At 44.0% G+C, this 7,056-nt stretch overlaps 1 long non-coding RNA gene across 1 annotated transcript; it reads left to right on the top strand.

Moving 5' to 3' along the window:
- Positions 1-4,628: 4,628 nt before the first annotated feature.
- LOC311325016 lies at positions 4,629-5,600 on the top strand. The gene is made up of 3 exons (XR_014631002.1): positions 4,629-4,748; positions 5,086-5,241; positions 5,471-5,600. It is a non-coding gene; the product is annotated as an uncharacterized lncRNA (long non-coding RNA).
- The last annotated feature ends 1,456 nt before the right edge of the window (positions 5,601-7,056 follow it).

The raw sequence follows: 7,056 nt of genomic DNA, 5'->3' as shown, positions 1-7,056 counted from the left end.
AAAGATGGAAGGAAGGAAGGAATGAATGAATATGAATGCTACCACAATAGTCATAAAAGGGTGCCTGTACAGAGAGCCTGCACGTGTCCCCAAATTCAAATCACAACTGACACTGTGAGCATCCTCTCATTCACTTCAAAGGAAAGGCATGTCGGATTCAGACAGCTCTCTCTCAAAAAGTGTAAAGGTCACAGCCTAGATATTGACACCGTAGGAGTCCTGAGAAAATGCTGAACATTTTAGGATATGATATGTCCGTGAAGCTTAAAAACAGTAGGCATGGCGACGAGTTAGAAAAAATTAGCAGCTCAAAAGTTAGTGCGGCACCATATGTTTCAATGGGGAGCGCAGTTGCCGAACAAATCGTCATACCTCAAAAACGGTAAGTCACGTAGCTTAGATACTTACATTGTACGAATCAGCACAGCTGTGTGAACATTTTGATGTATAATATGTGTATGAGCTGTTAAAACTGTAGACATGGCGACAAGTTAGAAAAGGGGTAAAAATGCCAAATTAGCAGCTCAAAAGTTACGTTTCAATGGGGAGCACATTTGCCGAACAAATCGTCATACCGTGAAAACTATAAGTCACACAGCTTAGATACTTACATTGTACGAATCAGCACAGTTGTGTGAATGTTTTGATGTATAATATGTGTGAGCTTTCAAAACTGTAGGAGTGCCAGCAGTTTACAAAATGTGTGAATATTTTCAAAGCAACAGCTGCCACCACTCTAAAAACATAATGATACTGAACATTCCGCCAGCAGTTTCAATGGCATACAAATTACTATTAAAAGTTAAATTACTAAAAAACTGTTAAAAATAAATAAATAAATCTGAATACAGCTAAAGACTATGAACATTTTAAAGTTTGAATGAAGTTTCTAGGACAAAGTATGAAGAAGTAGTTAAGTGCCTAAAAACTGAGGAGAATAATAATAATAATAATAAAGAAAAAAGAAATAGTGGGAATATCACAAGTTGGGCTAGCTTTTACAAGCTAGCCCACCTAATAAAGAAAGAAAGAAGCTGTATTTAACAGCTACTTCTAGAAATACTATGGACCGGGCAATCTCCATGCACCCACCAGCGAAGACCATGCGTCTCTAGCCCACTAGGGGGCTGAATTGTGGGGTCCGTGGCGTGGAGGCGAGACTCTGCCCCCTCAGGTCAGAGCTGGTCGGGGACAGTGTACCCCTCTCCGGGCCACCTACCTGACTCCACCGGTGAAGACCGTGTGTGTCCAGCCCACTTAGGGGCTGAGTTGTGGGGTCTGTGGCGTGGACAGTGGCATGGTGGTTAGGCTCCACCCCCTTGGGTCACAGCCAGTTGGGGACAGTGTACCCATCTCCGGTCCACCTACCTGACTCCACCGGTGAAGACCGTGTGTCTCTAACCCACTCAGGGGCTGAGTTGTGGGGCCCGTGGCGTGGATAGTGGCGTGCTGGTTAGGCTCCGCCCCCTTGGGTCAAAGCTAGTCGGGGACAGTACAGTGACCTCTGGGCAATTTCCATGCATCCACCATTGAAGACTGTGTGTCTCTAGCCCACTCAGGGGCTGAAAAGTGGGTTCTGTGGTGTGAATAGTGGCGTGGTGGCGAGGCTCCGCCCCTTTTTGTCATAGCCAGTCAGGGACGGTGTACTCCTCGCCGGGCTACCCACCGGCCCCCACCAGTGAAGATCATGTGTCTCTATTCCACTTTGGCTGAGTTCTGTGCTACCACATTAGTTATAATAGGGTGCCTGTACCTTTAAGAGAGGCTGCATATGCACATAAATTCAAAAAACGCAACCGCTGCCAACACTCTAATCCCAACTGACACTCTCATCCTAGACATGGTCTGCTTCAGACAGCTCTATCGCGAAAACTATACATGCTACAGCTTATATATGTTACAGCTTATAGGATACCATAGCAATCCTGAGAACTTGCAGAACATTTCTATGTATAATATGATCGTATAGCTTAAACACTGTAGGCATGGCGACAAATTTAGAAAAAGGGTAAAAATGCAAAATTAGCAGCTCAAAAGTTAGTGCGGCACCATATGTTTCAATGGGAAGCGCAGTTGCCGAACAAATCGTCATACCTCAAAAACGGTAAGTCACACAGCTTAGATACTTAAATTGTACGAATCAGCACAGTTGTGTGAATGTTTTGATGTATAATATGTGTGTGAGCTTTCAAAACTGTAGGAGTGCCAGCAGTTTACAAAATGTGTGAATATTTTCAAAGCAACAGCTGCCACCACTCTAAAAACATAATGATACTGAATATTCCACCAGCAGTTTCAATGGCACAAAAATTACTATTAAAAGTTAAATTATTGTAAAACTATAAAAAATCTGAATACATCCGGGAAACAGCTAAAGACAATGAACATTTTAAAGTTTGAATGAAGCTTCTAGCACAAAGTATGAAGAAATAGTTAAGGACCAAAAAACTGAGGAGAAAAAGAATAAGAAAGAAAGAAAGAAAGAAAGAAAGAAAGAAAAAGTGGGAATATCACAAGTTGGGCTAGCTTTTACAAGCTAGCCCACCTACCTACAGTAGGACTCCACTTATCCGAACCCAACGGGACCGAAGGTCGTTCGTATCTCTGAAATGTCCGGATGACTGAAACTTATGTTAAAATGCACCAAATTCAATAAGTGGTATCCATATAGACTCATACTAGACCGATAAATAACCTTAATTACTTGTGAAAATGCATCAAAATTGCAATCAAATAGCCAACTAAACTCATATAGCCTAGCCTATAATAGACCTACAGTAGCCTATAATAAAATAACCGAATTTCCAATTGAGTGTGTGCTTTGATCAAATACAGTACTTCATTCTCAAATGAGGCGTAGGCTACGCTGCATCGATAGGCTACTGTTTTCGTAGAACAAAATGGTATAGCCTAAAAACAACCCAACATTAGAACAATTAGAGCAAATTATAATCAAGAAATAAATAAATGAAATGACAGACAAGTTGTCGTGTCTTAGGCTATTGTAGCCTAAAAGAAAGTCTCTAAAACAACCAATGTAGGCTAACGTGGCCTAGGCTGTAGGCTATTATTTAACAAATACAGTAGGTTTAGTAGGCTAATCTACATGCTCACAACACGTCTGTGTTCCTGAAGTCCATTAACTGGGAACGAAAAATGACTCGTTGCTCCTCTGCTTCAGGTTGCTGACGCGCTTTCTGGCTACCAAGGTATGCAGTCTCGCGCAGCAGACTCGTTTGCGTTTTATGTTCGACATTAGAGTAACAAAGAAATGAAACGTGACAGTAGGCTACAGCCTACAGGCAACATGTAGGTCTACATATAGTTCTGTTTTTATTCACAGTAGGATACAGTACTGTAATGAAAATCCCACCAGTAACCAGATAGCAGGCTAAAAAAAACAAAAACATTTTAAGCCTGTCCGGTAGACCGGGAGGTTCGGATCTCTGAAGTTCGGATGAGTGGGGTTCTACTGTATAAAGAACTGGATAACATTAAAGAAAGAAAGAAATAGTGGGAATATCACACGGGTTTAAGCCCCGCCCACTTGCGAATACGAATACGAATAATTAGCTGTCAAATACAAATAGTGGGCTCCCGGCACACCCCTACTGTCCACGACCGGCTCTGACCCAAGGGGGTGGAGTCTCACCACCACGCCACTGAACATGCCACGGACACCACAACTCAGCACTTGAGTGGGCTAGAGACACATGGTCTTCACGGGTGGGTGCATGGAGATTGCCACGTTGTCACTGTACTATCCCCGATGGGCTGTGACCCAAGGAGGCGGAGTCTCACCACCACACCACTATCCACGCCACAGACCCCACAACTCAGCCCCTGAGTGAGCTAGAGACACACAGTCTTCACCAGTGGGTGCAAGGAGATTGCCCCGAGGTCAATTCACTGTCCCCGACCAGCAGTGACCCAAGGGGGTGGAGTCTTTCCACCACGCCAATATCCACGCCATGGACCACAGAACTCAGCCCATGTGGGCTAGAGACACACGGTCTTCACCGTAGGGTGCATAGAGAGTGCCCAGAGGTCACTGTACTGTCCCGGACAGGCTTCCAAGCTTTTAAGGTGGGTGCATGGAGATTGGCCAGAGGTCACTACTGTCCGTGACTGGCTTTGACCAAAGGGGTCATCTTCACTGGTGAAGGCAGGTGGGTAGCCCGGCACCGCCTACACTGTCCATGACCGGCTCTGACCCAAGGGGGCGGAGTCTTGCCACCACGCCACCGAACACGCCACAGACACCACACCAGGAGATTGCCTGGAGGTCAATGCACTGCCCCTGACCAGCGGTGACCCAAGGGGGAGGAGTCTTTCCACCACACCACTATCCACGCCATGGACCACAGAACTCAGCCCATGTGGACTAGAGACACAGGCCGTGTCCGAAATGCATACTACCTGCTACATGCTATATAGTAGGCACTATATAGTACGCATACTGCATACTATATAGTACCTACTGTTCCACAAAACGCGTGTAGTATGCGAGAAAATACAGCATGCTACTCGAGCCATCCAGCGGAAGTGACGGGATACGATACTGTTTACTCCCGCGAAGCTGTGGTACAATTATCCGTGTTTTCTGTGATCATTTTGGGTATTATCCACAAAAATGTAGCCTTTTCCTGGCATGGGATGTGCGGCTGCTGCTGCCGCCAGGAGAAGTCGTGTTAACGCTGCAAGGAGAAGAGCCGTCATGAGATCTTCTCGACATGCTTGTAGTTGAGGTAAATATTGAACGTTAGCTTGCTAGCTACGCTAGTTAGCTAGGTTAGTTGATAGCCCCGCATGTGCTGGCTTGGGGCTATACTGTTACATTTGTACCAGGGATGTTATATTAAATAGATTCTGAGGGGCAGGTAAGCAAAACAATAAAACTCAACTCATTTTAAAGAGGTGGGTAACTGAGTTTACCTGGGTTTACTCATCACTACACGCCTGCTTTGTAATGTTACATTTTAGCTCTACAGATAATGACATCTATCTATTATCATATTGTAAAGACAAGTATATGCCATACGCACAAATGAGTTAAAGTTTGCCCTAATAATATTCCCAATGTAGGCTCACATGGAAGACAGAGGTCCTCACCAAGTCAACCTCCACGTCCCTGCTGAGGACCTATTTTGACGGCGCGGACACAAGGAGGGACTTCAGATTGTCAAAATCGACACAGAGGAACCTTGGTGATGGTTAGGAGGATGGGGCAAGACCATGGAGGTGCTAATAATAGCAATAATAATTCATTGCATTTAGAGCTTTTCTCAGTACTCACCCTTTACAATGGTCTTGTCATTCACACACAGGTGCTAGTCTTTGGAGGTAACATTACATCAGTCATTTAGCAGACACTTTTGTCCAGCATTACCTTAGTCATTTATTTAGCAGACACTTTTGTGTGTCTGCTAAGCGACTTACAGTAGGCCTAATTGCATTTAACCATTTAAAGGTTGAAGACCTTGATGGTGGCCATGGTCCTGCTGCTGCAGATCATCCCAACCCTGGAGATGGCCTCAGAAAGTGTCTCGCAGCGGCAGCACCAGCACAAGCTGCCTGGATCGCAGCTCTTGGTGAGCACGACTACTCCCATCCTGCCATAAGTAGTCAGTCTATCAGTTCATGAGTGTGCTTTGCCTTGTTCCTTATAGACAGCCTTGAGGCTTTAAACACCGATCAGTTGGTTATAGGCAGCCTTGAGGCATTTGTTTAAATGTATTTGTATTTAAATGTATGTGTAACACTGTACATAGTAATCAGTTTAAGTATTTTGGGGGGAGACAACAGATCAGCGTTCTCCTGTCAGTACCTTTTGCAAGGAAAGCTAATGATCTGACCAAATATAAACAAGTCAAAAGTATATTTGAAGACCATTGTGTAATAAAAATATCCAAGAAATGTTTATGGTTGTGTTTCTTCCATTATACATGTAAAGGTTACTTCTTGATGTATTAACATTTCAACAAAGTGTAATATCTACACATCAGACACATTGTCTTGATATGTCTACAGGTCATGTACAGTAACTTGGAAGGTCTTAACACAACACGCAGAGCGCTTTGGACATGTAACTCCCTTATCAAGTAGTCGTTAGTCAGACACATTAAACAGTGAAGCTTTCATAACCGTCTCTGAATAATTCCAATGAAGCATTGTGAACCAACATGTGTGTTCCGTCTTTTATGCCTAATTGCAAACTACAATGTCCATTAGGAATGTTCTTTTACTCTAATGACTGGTTTTAGGTATAGTGACATTTGTTCTTTGACTGGGAAGACATTACAAGGAATGACACACAAACACCAATTTAATTCAAGAAAATACATTTAATAAAAAATAACAAAAACAATAATGGAACAAGATAAAACAGTTTTTTTTGACTGAGGCTTCTAGAAGCAACATCAGCCGGTCCTCCCTCTCCTTAAACAACCCCCTTTCCTCCCTCCACTCAGCCTTCATCTCTGCCTTCTCTCTCCCCCGTTCAACATCAGCCGGTCCTCCCTCTGGAGGACGGCCAACTCTTCCCTGTTTACGGGGAAGAGAAACACCACGCTGAAAGGCTTGGAGTAAGTTAACTAACGTATGCATTGTTGTTCAGAAGCAATCCAGCGGTCTGTTTACTTTGGATATTGATTTATGTAGGACCTACATCTTAGAAGCTGGGCTGCAGGGGAAGACAGAGACAGCCTGGATAAAGCACAAAACCTTGTAGCCATGTACAAGGTGATTTTGATCTACAGGCTACATGATAGCAAATATATTGATAGGGACTCACAGTTTGTATGACACTAGAAAACTGTTATCTAACCTCATAGGACCTAAAGAGCCCCAGAACTGGGGTCAGCACAGAGGGAGGGGAGGCCACAGCCGCTTCGTGGAAGTGGTACGGGGTCTTGGAAGAGGCGATGGGGGCCACCCATGCAGCCGTCCTCCAGAGGATCATCGTCCCTGGTGTGGTCGTTGGTCCCTGTAATACATCCAGAAGTATTATGGGACAATGAATATTAATATATGATATATGAACAGTTGAACTCGTTT

The sequence above is a fragment of the Borostomias antarcticus genome, assembly GCF_949987555.1.
Source record: "Borostomias antarcticus genome assembly, chromosome: 23".
NCBI classification, from domain to species: domain Eukaryota; kingdom Metazoa; phylum Chordata; class Actinopteri; order Stomiiformes; family Stomiidae; genus Borostomias; species Borostomias antarcticus.
This window is presented reverse-complemented; position numbering and strand designations above follow the sequence as displayed.